Raw genomic sequence first — 24,535 nt, forward strand, 5'->3', positions numbered from 1 at the left:
TCTTATAAAAAAATATTCAGCTCCTTTAAGGTAGAGAATACCTTAGTGATCTGCATCTGAATCTTCTTTCTGTTGATTAAAAGCAGCATCATAGAGATTGTCTTTATACGATTTTTATTTATATTAAGTATATGCTCTTCAGTGAGATGAAATTATGCTTTACTTGCCATTTGCACAAGTATAAGTACAGGTACACCAGAATGCTTCTTTTCACCATCATGCTCTCCACTGAGACATACACACATATGATATACAGTGGTTCCTCAGGACTCGAAATTAATCTGTTCAGAACTCTGGATCGAATCCTAAAAAGTTCGAGAGAAATCCTGTACAACGGTTACATAAATTATAGTAATTAAGCAAAACAAATTATTTAAATTCAAGGTTCAAGAAAGGCTGAAGCTGGAACGCAGACAGTCCCCAGGTTACGAACGAGATCTGTTCCCTAAAAGCTGGTTCATCTTCTTCTCACGCGTACTAGTGGACGCGTCCGCTCAAACGTTTATGACGCGTTTGACGTAATTGTGCGTCTCCGCGGACGAACGCCCGCTGCGCTCCAAATTTGGGTACGTGCAGCGGTGTACGCAAAGCTCTGGACACACTGCGCATGATCGATTCGTAAGTCTGTCTCTAAGTCGGAGCAGCAATAATACATAATGAAATTAAGTATGAGTTGTCCGTAAGTCAGACATTCTTAACTGCTTTTGGAATTGACACAATGCAAAATGTTTCACCTACCCCATCTTGTTCTCCATGACACACACATGTTGGTGAGAGTAAGCTTGGGTGGGGTCACAATGCAGGATTAACTAACCTTCAGCACCCCTGGAGCTGGGGGTTCTGGGCCATGCTGAGGGACATTTGACCACCGAGCCTGGATCCAGTGACCTTCTGATCACAGACTTATTCCGGTGAGTCACACATCGAAACAATGCACGATAAAAGTAATTTAAACATTCTCCTTTATCGTCTCCCCCCCATACTACGAAACTGCTTATCAGTGATTTCAGCTTCTGGTCTTTAGTTCACTAGCAGACTGATGTTAGGCTTTGTTGAACCTGCAGCAGTGAGGGCTCTGCTGGAATCATACACGCAGATTATCCTTGCTCATTGTGTCGGTATATAAATGCATTGCACTAAAGGTCCTGGCCCAGGCCGTAAAACTCAAATGTCAGCCGATTCATTATTCACCCACAAATGCTAGAGGATCAACTCTCATGTCACAATAATCAAAAGAAAGCTTCTCTCCTCCGAATGCGGGAGATCGGTGTTGCATTCCAATACTGTTTCTCTCTCCCGGAGACAGTGCACAATTATTGTTGTTTGTTCGCCAGTCTTGTCATTTGTGATTGTGAGATGCAGGTAAAGTCTTGGGAATATTGTAAGTGCTTGTCAGTGACAGATGACAGTACATATTCAGGTAATCGCGAACTCTATTATAGTTAGAATGATCTATGCGTCCTGTGGTCTGCTGGCAACTCCTAATATATTCAGGAAATCCTTTTGGGAGGGGGTCTGTTAGGGTGTGTTTATAGAGATGGACAGAGGAGGGCGTGTGTTCAGAGAAGCACTGAAAGTGAGCACTTTCACGTGAAGTTTAATCTGCAAAATACAGCTTCCATAAGCTCATTTCCCATTATTCTCTACACGTGATTGAAAGTCACCCCACAAATAGCCTGGGATTGCTTGGGAAATAGGGAGGCTTATAGGTATAGCCATTCAGCACAGCCATCTCCATTCTTACGTATTCACCGTCAGCTCAAGGGACGCAATGACCATCATCTTGGCCCGTTACTAATGAAAAATGGCACTGATCAAAGGTTTGAGTCACCGCTCCCAGACCGGCAGTGAGATCGAGTGTCTGTGGCGCTTTCCAGAGTGATTTCCTGACACTCGATGAAAACAGGACTTGTCTCGCCGCTGTGCTTCCTCCCTTGGGCAGCGCCTTCAGGCAGCCCGCTCCGCCGTAATGGTCTCCGTGACTGCCCCGGTTGCTCGGGGTATTAGTCCCAGACTCTCATCACTCTGTGGGAAACAGGTTCATTATAGTTACTCTTCACTGCTCTGTAGGCTCTCATTTTTCCCCCCACTCTCACTCATTACTAAAAATAACAAAACGGGGTTCGAGGGAGCATCCATCCCGATGAGCTTGACGCCTGGCAAATAAGGAAGAAAGCCACAGCAGCACACATTTCTTGTGTGTAACATTGACTTTAACAAAACCATTGAAAAACTTCAACCCGCGCTGACTCATAGTGCTTATATATGTGCCTGAGCTGAATGTCGTCCAATTAAGGAAACTCCTCGCAATAATACAACGGCAAAGGCTGTGAGGTGGAATGAAGCCGAGTATTACAGTGACCTTTAACTGATCCTGTTTTCCTCCAGATGCTTTGCCTGTCTCCTTCTGTCGGGGGGAGCTGTAATGTATCTATATGTGTAACCGCCTCGTCTCACCTCTGCTCTATGTGTGAGGAGTTTGCATGTTGTTTTCATGATAGGCCCCTCTTAGTAGATTTCGCCGATAAGAGCGTGGGAGGGTCTCCCTCTGTAGGGGGGGCAGAAGCAAATTTTAAAGGGGGTTCCGGCTCGTCGTTTTACTACCTGGCTACATGCCTAATAGGTAGCAAACAAAACCCATCATCTTACTACGTGGCTGCGTGCCTGAGTTTGGCTAATTGGCACCTATGGCCTATATTGTGTGACTGTGTTCATGGTGACATGCAGTCCCAGCCTGGTGCCATATGCTGCTTGGGACGGGCTCCAGCTCCCCCCACCCCCAACCTGTATTGCATAAACAGATGGAAGTAGGATGAATATCATTATAACGAGAGGTTTCTGTGTCTTGTGTAGCCAAGCACGTGTCCATCCTTCCATTCCTGTGAATGGCTGCATTCTCCTCACATTTCAGCAGTAAATCTAATAGTTTAGTGCTGTGAAAAAGTGCTTGATCCCTCCTTAATGTTCAGGATCATTTTGTATTTTATTCCATATTACATTTGTTCAGAGATTTTTTATTTTTTTTTTTGCTAAAATCAGCAAACTGAAGGAACTTAAGAACCGAAAAGGGCACAAAATTTTGACCCTTTTTAACTTGGCAACCAAGAAATGTGATTTTTTTTTTTTACTGTTAAAAAGTGTTCCCATATACTGTAGTTAACACAACCCTAATGAAGAGGTAATTAGGGTCCCCGGTGGTTTGAATGCTAATCTGAGAAATTAGTTTTCAGTGACTGGATTTACAATAATCGTGAAAACTCCAAAATACCTTTTTAAAATAATAAATAAATTTTAACGTCTACCAGCCTGGAAAGGGTTTTCAGTACTGGGACTCCTTGAAACTTAAGCAGAGTGATGTTATGTAAGCGCGTGCAGACTGGGAGAGGACTGAATATTCTTCAGAACAGTCTCTGCATTCCCACAGTAAGAATTTGTTCTCGCATCAAGGTTTGGTATCACGATTTAAAGATTCCTCACTACATTTGGGCCATTATGGGTGGAAACTTGAATTCTGTTCCTAACCAGAGATGACAGTGGAATTACATCGACCCCGCCAGTGTAGTGACACCGTAGTCTGATACACAGGATATGGTCAGATGAGGGTCTAGTGACAGATACTCTTTCCACACAGAGGTGCTGTTTGTCACTTAGTATTTGTTTGCTAATTTGCTGTCCTTTGATTGCCCTTCTTCCTTTATCTAATGCACAGTTTTGGTTTAAAATCAATAACAACATTAACAATTAGCAAAAAATCAGACCATCTACGATTGTGTTTTGGTTTTTTTTTCCTTAAAGTACGGGACTGTTACAGAATGTCACAAGTGTGTGCTTTTTATAATACACTAATGTTAGATTTTCCCAGCTATATAAAAAACAGCTTTTACGGTTCCAACTGGCTCCATTCAGCATTCAGTACATTTTTCCAGCTCTGACCATGGCCAACTACTGGGACTGACTAGAATTTAATAGTTCGCTCATAATGCATATCCTTTTCCCAGTACGAGTAAGACTGTTTTTTTGCAGGTGGCTCTGGGCTTGTGACCTGACTGAAATCCCATAATAATGACATCAAATGAGAAAAAATGGTTCCATAAAAATGAAGTGGTAAGGCAATATTTTACGATTGTAATGTTAAATTAAAAAATGATTCTTTTTAAAATTCATCGTCGGCTTCTGCATAAGAAATTCTGCAGCTTTAAGTACCGTTAAGTACCGTCAGTGTCTGGGTAGATGAAGGCAGTTTCTGTCCCAAGCCGGAAATCAGAGGGAAATGTGAGCTGATGAGTGCCGCTTGGGGGCCAAACCATGGCTTGTTGTCTGCTTGCAGGTGGTCCCAACCCACAGCTACCGCGATGTCCATGAAGCGAATCGGGGGAATTTAACAGACGGCGCAGCGTACCGCGACTCTGCTTGTCATCTCGCTGTTCTGTAGCTGCCTGATGCGGCACATGTGTCACGTTACACGCGTGGCAGGTTGTGGCAGTCGATTCTGCTATGTGGTGCTGTCACGGTGACAGTTTAATTGACTGAAATGTATAAACCGTCTTTAGTGAGGCTGAATAATGGAGACAGCTGGGAAAGACTGGGCCAGAGTTAGGAAATGGAGGGGATGATTGTTTTTGCACCTGGCATTTAAATATGAGGTGTCAAAGCAGAAGTTTATTTTTATTTTCTCTTGGCGCAACTGTCATGTTCCACTACAAAATTAAATACCAGTTTGAATATCCACTCTTATAGTGTAGATAAGTCATTAGGAACAGTTTAGACAGGTGCTTTTAAAACAAGCACTACATGGTCAACATAGTCTTACTGTGACTGTAATTAAAATACATTTCTGTCAATATCCCTTTCGCTTGATTTAGCCATTACAGCAGTGTTTCCCAGTCCGGTCCTCAGGGACCCATAGACAGTCTACGTTTTTACTGGGGTGGGAGGGAGCAAAAATGTGGACTGTCTGGCAGGGAGTTCAGGGGGAGCAAAAACGTGGACCGACTGTGGGTCCCCAAGGACCGGATTGGGAAACACTGCCTTACAGGGTTGCAGTGAGCCTGGATTCTCTCCCAGAAATCACAGGCCACACGGTAGGGGACATCCTGGATTGAATGCCTTTCTCTCTCAAGGTGGACACAAACTTAAACATTAAACATGTTTTCCACACACCAATTCATCTAGCCTCTTGTTTTTGGACTGTATTAAGGCTGCTTTGGAGGTGATGTCATGGCACTAATCAGTCAGCTGTCGTGATCTTATGCCAATAAGCACTAATTTATGAACGTGTATCATGTGTGACTGTTTTTCCTTCCAAGTGACCTCTATACCAGAAGGCTTCAAAGGTCATGGGGCTTGTACTGTAGGTAGCAAAAAAAAAAAGGACTATTTACCACCTACCTGAGAAACAGTGCTGACAAGGTGACTGCAAAACTCTGATCGGTGTGACATGACTGGCTCACGTTAGCTCCCCCCCCCCCCCCCCCCCGGGTAATTAAAGTCCTGTTTTAAGCATCTGGGCCTGTTTAAGTTGTCTGGTCACGTTAGGCCTCTCTCTTGCCGTGATGTGACGTCTGTTTCGCGGGCTCTCCTCCAGCTCTAAATCACGTCGAGGGTTCCTTCAGAGGACGCTCCCTGAGCGCTTTGAAATAAATCGTGAATATTTGATGCCATTGAGTTTGGGGTCAGAGCAGTGAAAATCTCCATGGCACTGGCTGACAGGGGTCGCCCTTAAAACCATTACGTCATCTTCCAGGCATTTATATTTGTAAGGTACGGATGAGACATTTTTTGGACCCGAACAATCTAAAAAATTACACATTGCAGAGACAACTCCATTCCATAAGGAACTTCTAAAACTAAAGTTACACTAGTAGCCAAAATTGTGGAAACACCTAGCATTTTTGGCATTACGCTTTAAAAATTACTACCCGAATATTGGTGGTAATGTTTATCAATGATCAAAGAATGTTACAAATATCATACATTAGACGATTAAATAAGTAACTAGAGCAACCATTACTGTATAAAGTGTTTCCATGATTTTGGCCACTAGTGTAGTTTGCTCTTAATTTTTGAGTTTTAGCAGTTTGATAAATTTTAATTAACAATCCCAACCTCCCATACATAGTTCCCGGAAGTACTGTGTACATGCTTATCTGTGGTTTCTGTTGATGTATTTGGTAGCAGCCTGAGACAGCTTTCCTCTCAGTATAAAAATAATAATAAAGTCCTGTGTTATTCTTGCCTTGTTTAAACGCTGACAACCATGAAAGTTTTGTCCAGTGAACAGAAACAGATATTCATTGGCATGATATGTTGTGTTTTGACTGGCGAATCTGTTCCATGGAGGCCGTTTGTGGGTTTTTGGATGGCCTCTCAATCAGCCAATAATAAAGCAGTGGTTCTCAATTCCAGTCCCGGGGACCCACTGTTATTGGCTGATTGAGAGGTCATCTCAAAAACCCACACCTACACTGGCTCTCCATGGATCAGGATCGCCATGTTGGTTTTAGAAAATGAAAATGACTGACGGTCATTTTCCATTCTTGTACACTATGCTTCAGATGAGATTTTTTTTCCCTTGTGCTTGTGGGTATTGGAAAGTTCAGGAAATTTCCTGGTGGGCATTCTAATGAGGGCCGGTCAGCAAATTATACAACAGGGACGCCCTCTCCACCCTCAGTGGCAAACTATCAAATTGGGGCCACTTAACAGCAAATTCCTGGGCTGTTTTTTGTTGCCAGTTCGCCCCCTCTAGTGAGTTGGACTTTGTCTGCAGTAATGTAGCCTTGTGATTAGTGTCTACAGACCCTGCCTTTGCTGTAAGGCAAAAATCTTTATAATATGATTAGTAGGACCTGTTCCCTAGCATGTCTGTCCAGCTAAACGGCAACATTATGAGTACGCAAGGTAAAATGCTGAAAATGTGCCTGTAGGAAAGCATGCATTTAGTCCACATGTGAGCTAACCTTTTGGAATAAATCGTTAGGTGATGGAGCCATGCCTCACTGTGCTTGAAACGTAGGAGGAGGGGGGAGGGGTGGTAATTCATGTGGTCCGGTTCAGTGTTAGTGACATTTGTGCATCCAGTGGTGATGTGGCAGAACAGGAACAACGCTGCCCCCGCAGGCTGCAGTAGGGTTTGGCTGCTGCGTTTATGTTCCTGCTTACGACTGTGAGAAATACTCCGTGACAGGTGGACGCCTCGTGTCAGACGCCCCCTAGCAGGCTGTCATTGCATCGCGGTCAGCGGTGAGAAGCGCTGTCATCTGCGCCTTTGTTCCTCCACTGAGTTGTGGTTTCTAGGTACATAACCATCTCCCGGACTGTAGACAAACCAACAATGCTTGGGGTGGCTGTGTCTTCCAATTTGGGTTAAAGGTGTTGCCATTTCAGCCACGCGTGAATTTTTTGAAAGAAAAGTTTTCATATCAGGTTTCTCCCTTATGATTAAAAATCTAAAAACATTTTTGTAATAGGAGTTTTTCTGTCAAAGCGCACAGGCACTGTGATTCAGAGCCATATAGAGGCAGCTGGCTTACCTTCAGTTTGGGCTGTTTCTGTGTTGTCACCTTGAATAACTACAAAGAGAACAGGACAGGTGGATGTTATCCTGACTGTGCATTAGATGTCTCTCAGAAGAGGTGGCCACAGCCCAGCCAGGAAACACGTGTCTGTTTTAGCGGCCACTGAGATTTAAAGGTGCTGTCCTTTGGTAGGTGGTTAGCCGTAGGTGAGGAAGCCGCCGGTCACCCACCACACTTGGAGGTTAATGTTGTTGCTATCTGAGGTTAATGTTGAAGAGATTATTTGAGAATATCATCCAACAATATAGTTGAGGTCCACTTAAAGCATGTGGTCAGTGTTATTTACAGGAAGAGCCTGGTGCTCTCTGTTCTATTGCACATAATTTATTTTCATAGACTTTATCAATCTTATTGTAAATATGTATTTGTAGTATAAATTGTATTTGTAGTATAACAGTATTCTGTTTTCATTGTATTTTATTTTTTACAGTATACAGATGCTCCCCAGGTTACAATGGTCCATATTATGATATTTTGACTTTATGATTGGTATGATTATTTAATTACATGGGATATTCAACACTTTATTATAAAATAGGCTTTGTGTTAATGATTTTGCCCAACTAATGCAAGTGTTCTAAGCATGCTTAAGGTAGGCTAGGCTAGGCTATGATGTATGTTAGGTTAGGTGTGCTGTATTGAAATGCATTTTTCCCTTTTTGCCTTACAATAGGTTTATCGGAGTATATAACCATCGTAAGCATCGGTACTTCTTAAATCTGTTTGCTCTACGTTGTACTTTGTTTGCACGATGTGCACTGTCTCTGCACCTTGTCTGTTTAGCACTATATGCACTTGCTCTTGATGGTGTACGCACCAGCATTTGACCCTGGAATCAATAAAGTTACTCTTAATGTTTTCTTAATTTGGCAGCTTTATTTCCATCTCTGCTTATCATGCAGATACTGACACTCTTAATTTAGGGCATGATGTGGTTGAGCCTCTGGGCCGACAGATCACACCCCGGCCCAGACTAACCTGGATCAGGATCCATCCCCATGAAGGGAGCTGGTGGGGCTGCACTCGTTCTCCGAGGCTCTTGCGGCCTGAGAGCGAAGGCAGGCAGCACTGCTTCTGAGATGAAAGGACGTACGAGACCACAGGCATGAGGGAGAAGACCAAAGACGCTCCTCCTGGCAGCGATGGTCTCGCCGGCTGCCCTGGAGCACAGCGGCTCCTTGCAGGGACGCTGGGAGCTCCTGGCCTTCACAGGATGGGCCCAGCTGGCAGAGTCTGGCTGAAAGACGACCTGCTGCAGTAGCGCAGACAGGAGCTCCTCATGAGCACGGGCCCGTCAGAGCATCGGTGCTCTTTGACTGCGTATCCTCACACTTACTAACAGCTGTCTGGAACGCACATCAAGCAGATTAGCGTTTCCTTTAGCCCATTTGTGCCGCCATGGGGAAAGAGAGCTCCAAGTGCCTCTTCCCAGATTTCAGTGTTTTTCTTCTTCTGTGGAAAATTTGGCACTTGTAAGAACTGGTAAGAACTGCACCTTCACACTAACCCATCGACTTCTCTGAATGCAGGGTTACAGTATTGTATTCAATACTCCCTGTAATAACATACTCGCATGGTGTGCTGCCTTTTCCCTTAACTTTCACAAATGCTCCCTTTACAGTATATACTGTAACCGTGGTCATTCTGCTATAATACACTTAAGATTCTGATTCACCCAAGTACCTTCTGCATCATTACAATTTTTTTAAGAAAATGGAGAGCTTGGGAATACAGATATAGCATATAGATGGGCAAAAATGGGCTTGGTGTGTGTATGAGTATTCTATAGTCTGTTTTTCTATATAGACTCTGGATGCCATTATGCTCGTATATAAGTATTTTCTGGTGGAGCGGAGTATCCGAATCCAGGATCCAGTGGGAGGGCAGCCGGTGCAGTCGCGGTGAGGAACAGAAGGGGCACTTTGCCCCAGAATGCACCACAGCCATGCAGAGGAGTGTAACCAAGGGGCACTTCCCAAAGGGAGCAATTAGTACTTAAGGAAGTTTCTCTTTCTTGCCCATGTTGTGGTCTTTGATTATCAAGCAGCACCTTAACCCATCCATGGCACTCATTTGTTTTCCTGGAGGCATGTTGCCAGGGATCTTCTGTGTCGCTCAGCATGGTTTTAGTTGCCCCCACACCCTGTTTGAGAGTCAGATCAGAAAATTGTAGGAAAGCGAGATGTCACCCTTCAGTTATCGGTGTGTCAGCAGCTTCTCATATAGCTGGTTTTCTGTTACTTTTTACTTATTACCATTGTGACGGTTTTCTGCGAGTTCTGCGGCCCTCAGCTGTGTATTTTTAAAAGATGGCGTGAGTGTGTTAGGGACTTCATGCGATTCATCAAACTTTTCTGGAAATGACAATTAAGTCACATGGCTGTGTAACACAAGCCGTACAGATGTATCGCTTGGAGGTGTGTATTGCAGTATTTGTTCATTTTTTTTCTCCCAATCCACCTGGAAAGTTCTTTTCGTCCAAATACACATGTGCATTAATACATCAGAAACATGAGTTAAAAGATGACTATGGTCTCCCAGGAACAAAAGGAAATGGGTGACAGGAATTCTCACAGCCCGGTGAAGAAATTCTGCAGTTGTTATGGTTACAGGTTATAAATAGAGTCGGTGGGTATGCAGGTGACAGGGGAGTAGAGAGTTCTGGGATGAAAGGCAAAACTGAAAGGCATCCCAGAATTCATTTCTGTGTGGTTCTGTCAGGAAAATGAGTAACTGACAAGTCTGCAAACTTTTGGGAGAAAAATGAGACATACTTTTATATGAAGTTTTGTATATGCATAACAAAGTTTTAAAACTGTTTTCTTGCTCTTTTAACAGTAACTTTTATTCTGCAGTTACTGGGCGAAATTCAACATATCCGTCTGATGACATTTAAATTAAGTTTGCTGATCAGTAAATGTCGAATTTTGGTGACATTTCACTAAGGTTGGCACTCACTGGTATGATTTTAAATAATAATAATAATAATAATATTTAAAAATGTTTGCTCCTCCCCTTTGGAGATGCCAATGACTGTTGCTATACACAGGTTCAGGACAGTGAGGTGGCCCTTGGTCATTCTCAGAAACCTCGCAAAAACACAGTCCCTGCTTCAAAGTGTGAGATGGCTGTGTGGGAATGGCGGAAGGTGATGATCCGTCATTACTGGTTACAGAATGGTGCTAGCAGAGTAATGGCAGCACAGTGCTTATTATGGCAGCACATACACTAAAACCGGAACGACACAGAGAAGGCCAGCATGGCCTCAGTGCAAGGAAAATTTGGGGGACAGCGAGCGGCTTGGTGGACTAAGCCCCCGTGCTTGTGATTGGAAGGTCACTGGTTCGAGCCTGGCTTTGGTGCAATAGCCACATCTGTATGTACTTCAGCAAGGCTCTTAGCATCCATCTCCACAGGCACCACTATAGATGGCTGCCCTTCACTGGCAAGCTTGCTTTCACCTGTCTTTGTGTGTCATGGAGAGCAAGATGGGATGGGCGAAAAGAGGATTTCCCCACAGGGATCAATAACACTTCATTTTCATTTAATTGAATGTGATTCCCCCAATAACTAACAAATAGGCCTAACAAACAAAACAACTTGCTCATCCTCCATTATTTGGGGGTGGCGGCGTAGCTTCCTTTGAAATTACGTGTGAAGTTTAATCTACAAGCTTTTTGCATCTCCCGTGCTTATTTAGCATAAACATCCCACCTTGCGGTATGAGAGCGACACACAAAAGTAGCTACATAAATTCCAGGTGGAGACCGGAAACTAGAGACCAGCAACGAGGTTCTGGAACTTTGGTGTGAAAGGATCAGTGTACAATTTGTACCTTCATAGTTCTCTTGCGACCGTCCATCATCTCCAGTACCATAAATAGTTCTCATGTAAGATTCAGAAACTGCAGGGCTCTGTATGGGAAGGACATGTTTCACTGCATGGATACACTTGCCTTTCCTCACACTGAAATATAATTGTGATCAATCTGGTTACATGCCACAGGTCATTTAGAGAAAACTGTGTCTCTAAAATTAGCATTCTGTATTCTCACTCAACTGTTCTATCTGTGAGTCTTAATAGAATCACAAGCTAGAATGATTGATCAATCCTTTATTCGCCCAATTAATCATTGTTCAAAATGTGTAATCAGTTTTATTGTTGAAATAAGCCTTTTAAGGTCCAAAAGTATTTGGATATTATGTTGTAAATGTGTTATGTTGTCACTCGTAGGAATACCTCAGTCGATTTGTTTTAACACCACAAAAATTACATGAAATACTAATTTTATTTGAACAGCTCAATTAAGCCTAATTAAGTACTCAAGAAATAAAGATCAAGCTGTAAAAAAACAGTGATCCCTGAAGAACACAGATCCTAAGACAGTTATTATGACACGCTTATTTTAAAATTACACACAATTACAGGGTTTTATTCCTCTTGTCTCTCTGTTATTCATAGAACTGCTGAATGGTGTCAGAGTCCCAGATCAAAACTGGTCTATTTCATCCCACCATTGTTTGCAGTGATTCTAATTCTGGATAGATGTGTTCCCCAAACTCAGCTTTTTGCCTTGTCATCTTTGGCTAATCTTGCTGCCGACGTACCACATAGAACCAAATGTGGCACAAATTTGTTGTGACCAGCAGAGTCTTTTAAGTGGATTTTTTTTCGGACTGAGTTGCTGCTGGACATGGTGCATATTGCTGCCTTTTAGAACATCTCTACCAGTGTGTGAGGACTGAATTTGCCAAAAAATAATAATAAAAAAAAAGATTAGGGAACAGTCCCAGACAGTAATGGCACCCACAAGCAAAATATAGGCCATCTGTAATTTTCAGTAAAGCAGGTGCAGATGATTCTTGTAGCACAATCAGTTTGGGCACTAGACCTGCCAGCAACTAGTGGCCTGACAGCAACAATCACTATTGTTTATGTAAAAAAACAATTGGCTTGAATGGACCACTGATGGTCATACAGTCTTGTTCCTTTAGAACATGCATTGACCCTTGGGCTTAAAATTGCATTTTTATCTGTGGTCCATGAGATTTTGCTAAATGCATAAAATATGCATGTTCCAGTTTTGTTACGCTATAGACCCAGCCTTTGTTCATTTCAGCCTTGGAATTATTCCCCGGGAAACGTCTTCATTATTTAGCATTTAAATAAATCAGTCAGGGGCTTAATTGGAGCATTTGGTATGGCTGATCTGTATTTTATTTTTTTCTTAATAAATAATTCTTCAGTTCATTTAATTGCAGTTTGTCAGTTACATAGATACATGGTGTTAATTTGGTTTTAAAAACACTTATTTGTGGGTAATTAAAATCCATGCTGCTTTTCTGAAATGCAAATGTGTTTGTCTGCGTTTGCCCCGGAGAACCTGTCTCATTACTGCTGCCCCCTGTTGTTCACTAGTCATGTGCACTTTCCCACGGTGCTCCTGGTGCTCAGAGGGAGAGTCAGACACACCAAACATCTGCCAAGCGCAGCTCAATAGGCGGCAGACCTTGAGAGACTGAGGGCGCCGTAAGTATACACTATACAGTATACAGTACTTACAGTATACACCACTTATACACCACTTATACACCACTTATACACCATATACTTATACACCACTTATACACCATAAGTGGGTGTCACACTCTGTGAAGTATTGTACGTGTGTTGTAATGGAGAGTCCCCACAAAGATATGAATACAATCATGTGTCTGTGTCTGTATGGAGTGCCTGTGTCTGTTTTCATGTTCTCCCTATGCAGCACAAATTTAATCCTACAGTTCGGCTAATTGTATGCGACAAGTTCCCTGTGCTGCTTGTGATTGCCACCAGGCCCCCTGTTACCCAAACCAGGATAAATGTTTGTAAATGTTTTCTTCCCAAAGACATATATGACCCAAAACTGTCCCAACACATTTTGCATTCTATCATTGCAAATAATAATTTATATAGTTGCAGCTAAATGCAGCTACAACATTGTGTGCTCTGTTGATCAGACTGTACCTGGTCTTTCTGAGGATAACGATGAAACCAAACCAAAAGTCAGAGGCTTTAATCTACAGTCTAATATTCCATAATAAGCAGCTGTCCTGTGCTATTCATGTCATGTCATTTTTACCAGTGTGCTTTGATCTAGATTTTTTTTCTTTTTTTTTCGTCCAGGCAGCTGCAACATCCCCCCGTAATCTTTCTCTGCCATCTGTCATGTTTCCATCACCTAATAAATTCAAGGTTTTTAATATGAATATTGGTCTAAATACATTGTTAGAATGCAGATGACTGCTGTTGGCTGATGACTCTCATAGCCGAGGTAAAGAAAGACCTCCATTAGATAACAGGACTGTCGTTAAGCTGGATTTGTAAATGATACAACAGCTTTTGATGCAGAATATTATCAGAGCACAGCACCCTCTTAAGAAGAACTAATCTGCCACTACGATTGTCTTGCACTTCTGCTGAAGCCACTGGTGTGTTAATGGAATTGATGGGTTATAGCAGGTTTACTGTGACGTAAAAGTATAAAAGAAAGGGGAGAATAAGGCTTCAGTCAATTCATATAAAAAATATCCGATCTGAATCTCTTAGCAGGTTTAATTATACTCATAAACACTATCAGGTCCATCCATCCATCCATCCAATCATCCATCCATCCATCCAATCATCCATCCATCCAATCGTCGTTGCCAATCCTGTGGGTGCTGGAGGGCTGGAGCACCCACAGAGCAGGCCTAGTGCTGCGGGAAGGGTCGAATGCCTATGTTTTAACGTGATTGGCCAGATTCCCTAGGTGCCGGGGTGTGGATCGCAATCCACATTCTTTGTGAGGTCACGTTAATTACAGTGGTACCTCAGTTCTTGAACTCATTAGAACTCGAATTTGGTTGAACCAACCAGTTCGAAAAAAATGTACCTAGAGCTCGATCTTAATCTCAGAATTCAAACCGTTAACGCTGATCTAAGATAACTTTTAAGCGCAGGGAAATGAGTCACGCAGCACGTCTCAGCGGAAACAAAGGGTAAAGCTTCAGTCTCAGCCTCGCATTCGCTGTGATAGCATCCTGCATGTTTACACTAACTGAATACATATATTTAGACAGTAAAAATACATTTAGACAATGATAGACAGTAACAGTAATTATTATTATATAATAAAATACATTTAAAAATAAAGATTTCTTATAAATTATTTTAATACGGGGAATACGGGGTTTAATTACAGGTAAGGCAGGCAAAACGCAGACGGACAATACAATGACCAGACTGGGGAAACAAACTGAAACGCGGACGAAATACAGAGGACTAATGACAACAACCAGAAACAGCTGATCACACAGGGATTCCACACTGGGTTAACGAGGGGGCGTGACGGAAGGAGCGGACGATCAGGGTAGGACACATTGTTTGGATACATTTATTTTCTTACTTAACAAATTACTGTTTTGATAAATGTGCTTAGATGTGTTTAGTACAGTATGTGCTCTTCTTGTTTTATCCGGTTCATTTTGTATTTAAATGCTAAAAAAACATATTTAGGTGTAATTTTTTGGGGCCGGGAACCAATTAATTGGGTTTTCCATTATTTCTTATGGGGAAAATTCGATCACAACTCGAACTTTTTAGGATTCGATCCGGAGTTCTGAACGGATTAGATTCGAGTTCTGAGGTACAGTACCACTGTATATGCTTAATGTATCTGTGTCAGGTTGTATGTATAAGTGTGTTATAAATATTACAAGTCTGGGAACATTATTTAAAAAGTAATTAATTCTGTTTAGGCAGTTATGTCCCGTTTTGTGGTAACGTCGACCAAGTCAATCTGGATTTATTTTCACTGTTTATTTTCAGTTGCTAGTAGTTAAATTTGTATATGTTGAAATATACACTCACCTAAAGGATTATTAGGAACACCTGTTCAATTTCTCATTAATGCAATTATCTAATCAACCAATCACATGGCAGTTGCTTCAATGCATTTAGGGGTGTGGTCCTGGTCAAGACAATCTCCTGAACTCCAAACTGAATGTCAGAATGGGAAAGAAAGGTGATTTAAGCAATTTTGAGCGTGGCATGGTTGTTGGTGCCAGACGGGCCGGTCTGAGTATTTCACAATCTGCTCAGTTACTGGGATTTTCACGCACAACCATTTCTAGGGTTTACAAAGAATGTTGTGCAAAGGGAAAAACATGCAGTATGCGGCAGTCCTGTGGGCGAAAATGCCTTGTTGATGCTAGAGGTCAGAGGAGAATGGGCCGACTGATTCAAGCTGATAGAAGAGCAACTTTGACTGAAATAACCACTCGCTACAACCGAGGTATGCAGCAAAGCATTTGTGAAGCCACAACACGCACAACCTTGAAGCGGATGGGCTACAACAGCAGAAGACCCCACCGGGTACCACTCATCTCCACTACAAATACGAACAAGAGGCTACAATTTGCACGAGCTCACCAAAATTGGACAGTTGAAGACTGGAAAAATGTTGCCTGGTCTGATGAGTCTCGATTTCTGTTGAGACATTCAAATGGTAGAGTAAGAATTTGGCATAAACAGAATGAGAACATGGATCCATCATGCCTTGTTACCACTGTGCAGGCTGGTGGTGGTGGTGTAATGGTGTGGGGGATGTTTTCTTGGCACACTTTAGGCCCCTTAGTGCCAATTGGGCATTGTTTAAATGCCACGGCCTACCTGAGCATTGTTTCTGACCATGTCCATCCCTTTATGACCACCATGTACCCATCCTCTGATGGCTACTTCCAGCAGGATAATGCACCATGTCACAAAGCTCGAATCATTTCAAATTGGTTTCTTGAACATGACAATGAGTTCACTGTACTAAAATGGCCCCCACAGTCACCAGATCTCAACCCAATAGAGCATCTTTGGGATGTGGTGGAACGGGAGCTTCGTGCCCTGGATGTGCATCCCACAAATCTCCATCAACTGCAAGATACTATCCTATCAATATGGGCCAACATTTCTAAAGAATGCTTTCAGCACCTTGTTGAATCAATGCCACGTAGAATTAAGGCAGTTCTGAAGGCGAAAGGGGGTCAAACACCGTATTAGTATGGTGTTCCTAATAATCCTTTAGGTGAGTGTATAGGCTGCAGTGTGTGTGTGGGTTGTGGAAGGGGGATCAATCATTTAGGACCCCCACTGACAGAAAGATAAATTGGCACCCTTGTATCCATCCACTGAATGCAGGGTCACGGGTTTAGAGCCTATCCCAGAAGCTACAGGTGTAAGGCTGAGAATAACCGAGGACAGGACACACACACAGCATTCTCACTCGCACTGACACCTACGTACAGTTTGGCACCTCCAGTTCACCGTAGCATGTTTTTAGATTGTGGTGGAAAAATGGAGAATACAGAGGAAACTCACGACAACGGGGGGAGACCAGGCAGAGTCCGCACATGTCGAGCGGGGGGCTGAAACTCAAATCCCAGTCCCAGAGTTGTGAGACACTATGCCACTATGCTGGCCCAACATCAGGTCTATAGCACAAACTGTTAAGGATACAGTATATTGATGTTTGATCTGATACTGTGGCATTTTAAGTGTGCATGTGTCAGATCCCTCCCCAGTAAAGTTGTACAAAAGAGCTGACAAACTCATTCTCAGTTGTAGCAGGACTTCCTGAGCACTTAAGACACATGGAAGGCAGTTCTGCCCCAGAGTTTTCAATGACTGCATTTCATTCTCACATTAGCTAGCAGGTTCGGCCACCCTGGAGAGTTCTTGGTCATGCTCTGTTCTGCTTCATAAGGTCCCTTTGCTTGTATCTGGGGTATCAGTATCAAGCCATGAGTGGCCTTTTTGCCAAGACTCTGCTGCTCCTGTCTTGGGGTTTTCAGATAGGTTTCTGGCAAACTGACAAGAAATGTACAGAAAGCAGTGCAAGAAGCGAGCCTAAGCTTGTAATCATAATGTCACCTTGAGAATATGATGAGCTGAACTGAATTTATATGTAGTTCCGCCAGGGAAAAGTGTGCTTGCAGCAAATTAAGGTCCCATGTGCAAGGGCATAACTTTCAGTTGGGGGGGGTTTGAGGTCTCCACCCATTTAAGCGCGTCCAAGGGGTTGTATTGGCTGGTTTTGATTATCAGGGGGGTTACAACCCCAACCCCCACATTATTTACGGCCCACGTGTCTTCTGCAGGTGAATACATACATGAAAGGTTCAATTCCCATTTGTACTTGGATTTTGTGTTAGAAACCCAGCATCCACAAATTACACGGACTGCTGATAGTGATGCACAGTCCATTTTCACTGTTATGCCGGATGGCGGATTGTGACAAGTGATTTCATTGAATGCTCCTTTCTAAGGATCCACTATCTCGTTAGCCTGTTACCAGCTTAAACTCAAATCAAGCCCAAACACAAATCCTATAAAGTATTACATTAATGCTGCAGGAATAAATGTATTATTAGAGTCCTCTCCAAAGAATCGGTGTGTCTGATTTGTTGAGCTATTTCTTTCACTTGTGGATGACACTTACGGTGTTATTGTTTATAATTATTATGGGTCACATGTTGATGACCTTGGCCGCTAGTACTTACAAGCTCAGCATCAAATAAATGCGTAATCAAACAGCTGCAGAATCCAATCTTGTGCGTCAGTGAAGAGACGGTCCGAAAAAGCCTGCTAGTCGCACATTGTTAAGCCGAGAGGCCAAACGCACCCATGGATGCCGTGCTGTTGTCAGCAAACTGCCCTCTGTCCTATATCCTATCAGCGGTTTCCTGTTTACTTGATGCAATATAAGAAGCTGGATTTTGTTAGTGCTAATGATCAACGGAAGAAGTCAATCACCAGTAATATGCTCAGTGTCCGAAGGTGTCTCCATTAGGTTCAGCACATGTTTTTGAGGGCTGGTGTTACATTGTCTAAATGTATAAATTGATATCTGTCAGTGAAACCTCACGTATCTGCAGTGTCGGCTGGGGGGGCGGGGGCGGAGGATGTGGTTAGTACAATTCAGCTTTACTTAACGGCAAGGTCACATCCCTGTGTGCAGTACAGGGAAAGATGGTGCCGTAATTAATGGCCTCCAATCTGTGAGAATCATGACTCATTTAAAGCAAAATCCTCATGGTTGAACAACAGGGGGCACAAAGGTTTCCCTGTTATCAGTTTGTAAATATTAAACTTGCTTCAAACTCGCTTTTTTCTGCCCCGAAACCTGCCTGCTCTGTGTTGCAGAGCCATTAGAGAGATTGTGCTGTTTGATCTGCCGCCTTTTTGGGTGATTAGAGGAATACAGAATCACTTTTGGAATCACGGGTCATGGCTGAGGCAGAAATGTTTGAGCTATTCTCTAAGGAGTCTTCTAAGCACAGTCATCTTTGATCAGCTATGTTGTTTTTCTGGGCTCGCCCCCAAAAGGATGGGGCTTTTAAAAATAGCTTTCACCACGTAAGAGGAAATGTGCAGAAAATCGCCTTTAAAAAGACATTAAAAAGACTAAAAGCTGAAGCTTTGGGATTTATGAGAGCGTTTCCTGCTAACGACTTTAGATAATCAATTGACAGGTATCATTTCTGCATGATATTAATGGCAGCCTGATCGATCCCTTTGCATTCGATACCCATTACCTATAAAAGCAATACATCGTGATTCTGAAAATGTCACCCTTTCACTGCAAATGCATAAATTAAATAGCGTTTATACATAAAAATGCAATGAATGTCTTCAGTACTTGCCATTCATTAACAGCCTCAGACACGTGATCCTTTGATCTATCTGCTCTTCTAATTAAAAGGTCTGATCTCCACACAGGTCTAATGGTAACCAATCAGTGAGCAGAGCTTACTTCCTGTTTCTCTCTGACACCTCATTGGATTTTAATTAAAGGCTCATTCTGGGTGCTGGAAATGTGTAAATCATCTAAATACAGAAAGCTCCCCTTGGCATCCCTCTGTCAATGTAATTAACTGAACAGCTTAGCTAGGGAAGATGCCTCTCTCCCAGTTTACTTCCGCGTAGCGGGTCTCTCCCTCCCGCAGTTCGTGGTCTCTCTCCATGGAGCTACTCTCCCTGATCTGATTCTCCCACACACCTGACAGGAGAATCAGCCTTGACCTGCACTGGTGCAGACTTTTGTTGTCTTGAATCCCACTTCCTTTTGTCCTTTTTTGACCTTTTATTTAAAAAAAATATATGTATTTTAATTGGACTCTGCAGACTAATTCCAGTGTGAGCTCAGATTTGCTTATGTTCTATTTTTTTTGACCAATGAGATGACGTGAAACTGGGTATTTCTGCCTGCACACTTCTAAAGGATATCTATACTTGAACTCTGCTGATGCCTCAGTTAAGCAGTGCTGCTGTGCTGCTGTGTGTGGTAGTATTTTTACACTGCATGCACACACTTCCAGTGACTCTTCTGCAACACTGGCATCACACAGTCTGAACCTGCAGTAACCGGGAGCCATTCCGGGAAATAATTGGGTTTGTCCAACTGCTCACAGGGCTTTGGCAAGTGGCCAAATGAGTTTCTTAGAGGTTTCTCTGCAGACTCAACGATATACACAAAGTACCAAAATGCACATCAATCAATCACATTACGGCTGCACCTCAGTACTCATTAAGCAGGGAAGTTTACATGGCTATTGAGGTTGAACTACAATAATTGTATAGCACAAATATAACAGAACGGCAGCATACTGATATCTTATCAGATGATGTTTCTCCTGCTGCGTGTTGCTACAGCAACTGCACACAGCACGCTAACGCTACAGATGTGAAAACTTATATATAGAAATCGTGCGCCGAAAGAAACACAAAAGACTGCTTATGTTAAAGCAGAAGTTTTGTTCCTCCCCCACTGCAGCAGCGCGATTAGGATCTCAGGCGCTGCTTTTGCTCTCGGAGGCTCTACTCCTTTGTCTTCTTCCCTGGAGCAGTTCGAGGCCTAGAATCGGGGTTTTCAGTTCAAAGCTGGTGGTTCTTCTGCACCATCAGTTAGGGCAGCTTGAGCTGGAGTTAAAGCAGAGGACGCTGCCTGCTCTCACTCTCTGGGTACATGGTGAGTGGTGGAGTTTCTGCTCGGCCCTTCCGGGGTCCCCATGAGAGGTGGCTCGTTCCAGCTTGTGGCTCCAAAAAACTCTCATAGTGACTGCAACCCAGATGAGCTTATCAGCATGACCTGAGCTTTGAGGCTAGCATTCAGGGCTAATATTATAATTTTCTGATGGTTCCTGTGATGGCAAAATGAAGATAACTAGTTGAAATTTTTGATTTAAATCTTCTGGCTGTAACTCTTCATTGTCATCCTGATTGCTCTCACCCAGCACGCAGAAAGTGTCTGAGGAGCCAGTGAAAATAGGTATTAAGCCTAATAGCAATGAACAATTATTCTCTCTATGACACATAATCCTTCATTTACAATATGAGGAAAAGGAATTATGGATAAAACCAGTAATTACACACCACTATCCAGTTTCTTTGCTTTCTGTCCTTCTTGGAAAGAAGCATGACTTGTGATTCAGTTGTCTATGTCCCATTGGCAGTGGTCAGGCTGTATTTACATCATCCCCCCTAGATTGATATGAATGAGTTGGCACCATGCTGAAGCTCCAATGGTGTAACTGGGTCAGGCAGGGATAAATGTATTCGGCCACCTTGACCTGTCTGACTTCATTATGAATTCATATTTTCTTACAGGAAATGAGTATGTTAATTTGATGCATTTGGCGTAGAGCCGAAAGGGTACGAAACCAGGTGACCAGTAAAGCAAAAGCAGAAAAACACTGAAGGAACTTTTGAGGGGGGTGTGCATAGTTGTGAAGAGGTGCTTTGGGGATTGAGCTGTGTTCAGAATTGTACCTGGTTTGATAAAGTAGAGATTAAAAGTAGGGATCTACAGTAGACCGTATCAGCCTTTGTCTCCATTTACTACTTTAATTGCAACCAGAAGTCTACAGCTGTACAAATACTCATCATATGTTCTATAAAACCCATGAACAAACATTACTAGGGATTGGTTCTTCTCACTAATTAAACTATATACAATTATGTTAGTAAATTCATCTGATATAACTGACTAGAGTGATGATTAATGATGCTGCATTATGAGTATTTTTAGGATTTAGATTTTTTGTTTTATAGAGTGTAGCTATGTGACAGTTAGGACCCTTGTGTCTATTTGACCCCTAATCCAACTTTAGCACCTAACTTTGAAGCTGATGGTCCTTATTATCAAAATGTACAAATTTTAAGGGTTTTTCCTTCAAATTTGAGCCGGTTTGGCGGTTTTGAGTAGATGCAGTCGTATTGTAGACATTTGGAGCAGATTTCCAATTAGGACTAGATAACACTGACAGGTGGCCGGCAAATTTATATACAAGTGTACAGCAGGTATTGCTGGTAACTAAACAGGTGGATATCACTATTATCTAACAGAAGATGTACAGAGCAATGTTCTGGCAGAAGGAATGGAAATGTTCAACATATCTGCTTCCTTCAAACTCCATGTTCAGCTATCGCTCGACATAAGATACACACAGCAAAGGCAGAATACATTATACATCATGCAGTATACCTTGGTTTGCTATTGCCTGTTTATGCCAGACGTTTTGTGATTCTTCACTGCATATTCAAGTTTACATAATTCTACTGCTCTGTGTACATAAGCAATAACATTTGCATAATGAAGAATCAGCTCCTAACAAGATAATTAACGTTAGAATAGTATGTAGGTTTTTATACTAAAGCTTTAGATCCATCACTTCCAGTTAAATTGCACTTAGGTTTTTCTGAAAGCGTCCCGAGTATTAGTGTCAACAGTATCCTTTTTAGTTACACTTGAATAGACTTAGGCTATGTTGTATCTCCCCCTGGTGGCAATTTTGTAGTCTTGTTTAACTTTTTGTGTTTTTTCATTAAGTGCATAGTTTATGTTGTCATTCTTCTGCATATGAATGAGGAGTTCTTCGATGTTTATAAAGTAAACATAACACTCAGCGTTTGACTATATCGGATGTGCCTGAAATCCATCACTATGCACATCCGGCATTATAAGTATCAAGTCATGCAGACAGCAATTTGAATCTGCCACTGGCTTTTAATGAAACAGTGGTGATAGTAAATGAAGTGTTCAGGACATCTTGTCAAGTGCCCCTGTTGCATCTCTTGGTTTTTTGCTCACAGTCTCTCCCAGTGGTATTTGATTATAGTAGAGAGCAAAGCCCTTCTCTCCGTCCCGCGCTCCTTTCATTACCAGTGCAAATAAGAGCAGCGATCGGAGCCTGTCCAGCCACTGCCCGATTCAGTCCTGCAATTCTGCATTTTATTCATTCCACTTTTGTTTTGGTTAAATTGACTTTTTCCCCCACATGGTTTTCCTTTGGAGAATCCTTCAAGACTTGAGCTACATACGTGGATCTGTGGGGGTGGCAAGGGGTGGCCACGGCCACCCGAGACTGAAACCAGCCCACCCTATTTTCTAGGTGCCTTATATTCATATTTAGATTTACCTGCCACCCCAAAATGGCCTCTGGTCCCACCCTGGCCCACCCCACTAAAAATGCTCTGGCTCTGCCACTGTTGAGGTACCCCTTGGCTTCTGTGGTACCCTGGCATCGTTGTTTTTTAAGTTTCATTTCCTTAATATTAATCTTATTATTAATAAGATGCCAATATTATCTTAATATTAATATTAATCTGACTGAACTGTCAGTAACTACACAAACTCTGCTAACTGCTAATACAACGCAAAGAGCAGCTTTCTGTCAGCACTGGCAGCACTACATCACTTGTAACTAGGTGTGAGCTTCTTAGACAAAGGGGTCCAACAGTAACCTCTTCTTCAAACTAATTAGTGTCATCCGTGCTGGTCATAGCTCATGGGGTGCACTGGGAAAGCTTCAACGTTTTGCTCCCAGACGATGGCCCCGTATGTCACCTAATGTGTTGACTGGTAAACTCCATCGACCAGTTAATCCCACAATGGATTCTTGTTGCTCTGACACACCTCAGGAGTTTCCTGCTACACTATAACTTTGCGATTCTCCAAATATCTCAAGGAAAAAAATCTCGCTTTATTTAATTGCGCCATTTCGTGTCTTTCTTCTTCATTTTTATTGCATATGACAGCGCTAAAGGAGTTGTAATGCAGGCAGATGTCCCATTACACACAATGCTTATCATCCGGGTGTTAATTAGCAGAAGTGTTTGTTTTTGTAGGCAGTGATCCTGTTGGGCTGAATGGTGGCCATGAAAGCGTGACCAGTAAACCTGCCGGCCTACTGTGCTGGGCACTGGGCCGCAGCGGAGCGCAACCAACAACCCCTATCCAATAAAAAGGTTGGCGATACATTTACGGCAGCTAAGGCTGTTTGCTTCCAGAAAGTCGAAGCGTTGGAAAAATCATGTGACAGCAGTGAACCTGGCGGGGAGGGCGAGGGCACAAGGGAGAATGATAGGTGGATGTATGATTTCGGCCTACAGAGACAAGGGCCACAGGCTGTTGACATGGCCTATTTATTACTAAATATTAAAATCAGCCAAATTGTGGTACTGAGGGACCCACTCCATCTCTTGTATATGATTCAACCTTATTTTCAGTGGGAGCTTCTTCTACAAAGTTTAGAATCTGAGGAACTATGTGTTTGACATGCAACTATATCAACTGGGAGGGGTGACGGTAAAAGTTGGGGGGTGGCAACAGTAAAAGTTGTTGACATTAGAACACCTTCTGCTGTCTTGTGCACCGTGTGTGTGTGTGTGTTAACATGTGACACCCAACCATACCAAATTTCCACCATTTGAGTAAAAATTTGGTATCATTGTGAAAAATGTCCATGAAACATCTATATCTTGAAATGTTTCACAAATGGAACAAAATGGTTACTCTGAAATGAAGGTGGCTCACTTGCATCCATTTACATAGCAAAATATTTATTTATTATTTTGCAAACATGTTTTTAGTTTACATTTTGATAGCA

At 42.5% G+C, this 24,535-nt stretch overlaps 1 long non-coding RNA gene across 1 annotated transcript in view; it reads left to right on the forward strand.

Moving 5' to 3' along the window:
- The first annotated feature begins 589 nt into the window (after window positions 1-589).
- LOC111848224 (uncharacterized) overlaps window positions 590-24,535 on the forward strand; it is a 41,118-nt gene continuing 17,172 nt past the window's right edge. Inside the window, exons 1-3 of the long non-coding RNA XR_011982174.1 lie at window positions 590-911; window positions 12,996-13,106; window positions 14,800-14,967. This is a non-coding gene — a long non-coding RNA (uncharacterized lncRNA). The remainder of the gene's footprint in view (window positions 912-12,995; window positions 13,107-14,799; window positions 14,968-24,535) is intronic.

Source organism: Paramormyrops kingsleyae, chromosome 13 (assembly GCF_048594095.1).
Source record: "Paramormyrops kingsleyae isolate MSU_618 chromosome 13, PKINGS_0.4, whole genome shotgun sequence".
Taxonomy (NCBI): domain Eukaryota; kingdom Metazoa; phylum Chordata; class Actinopteri; order Osteoglossiformes; family Mormyridae; genus Paramormyrops; species Paramormyrops kingsleyae.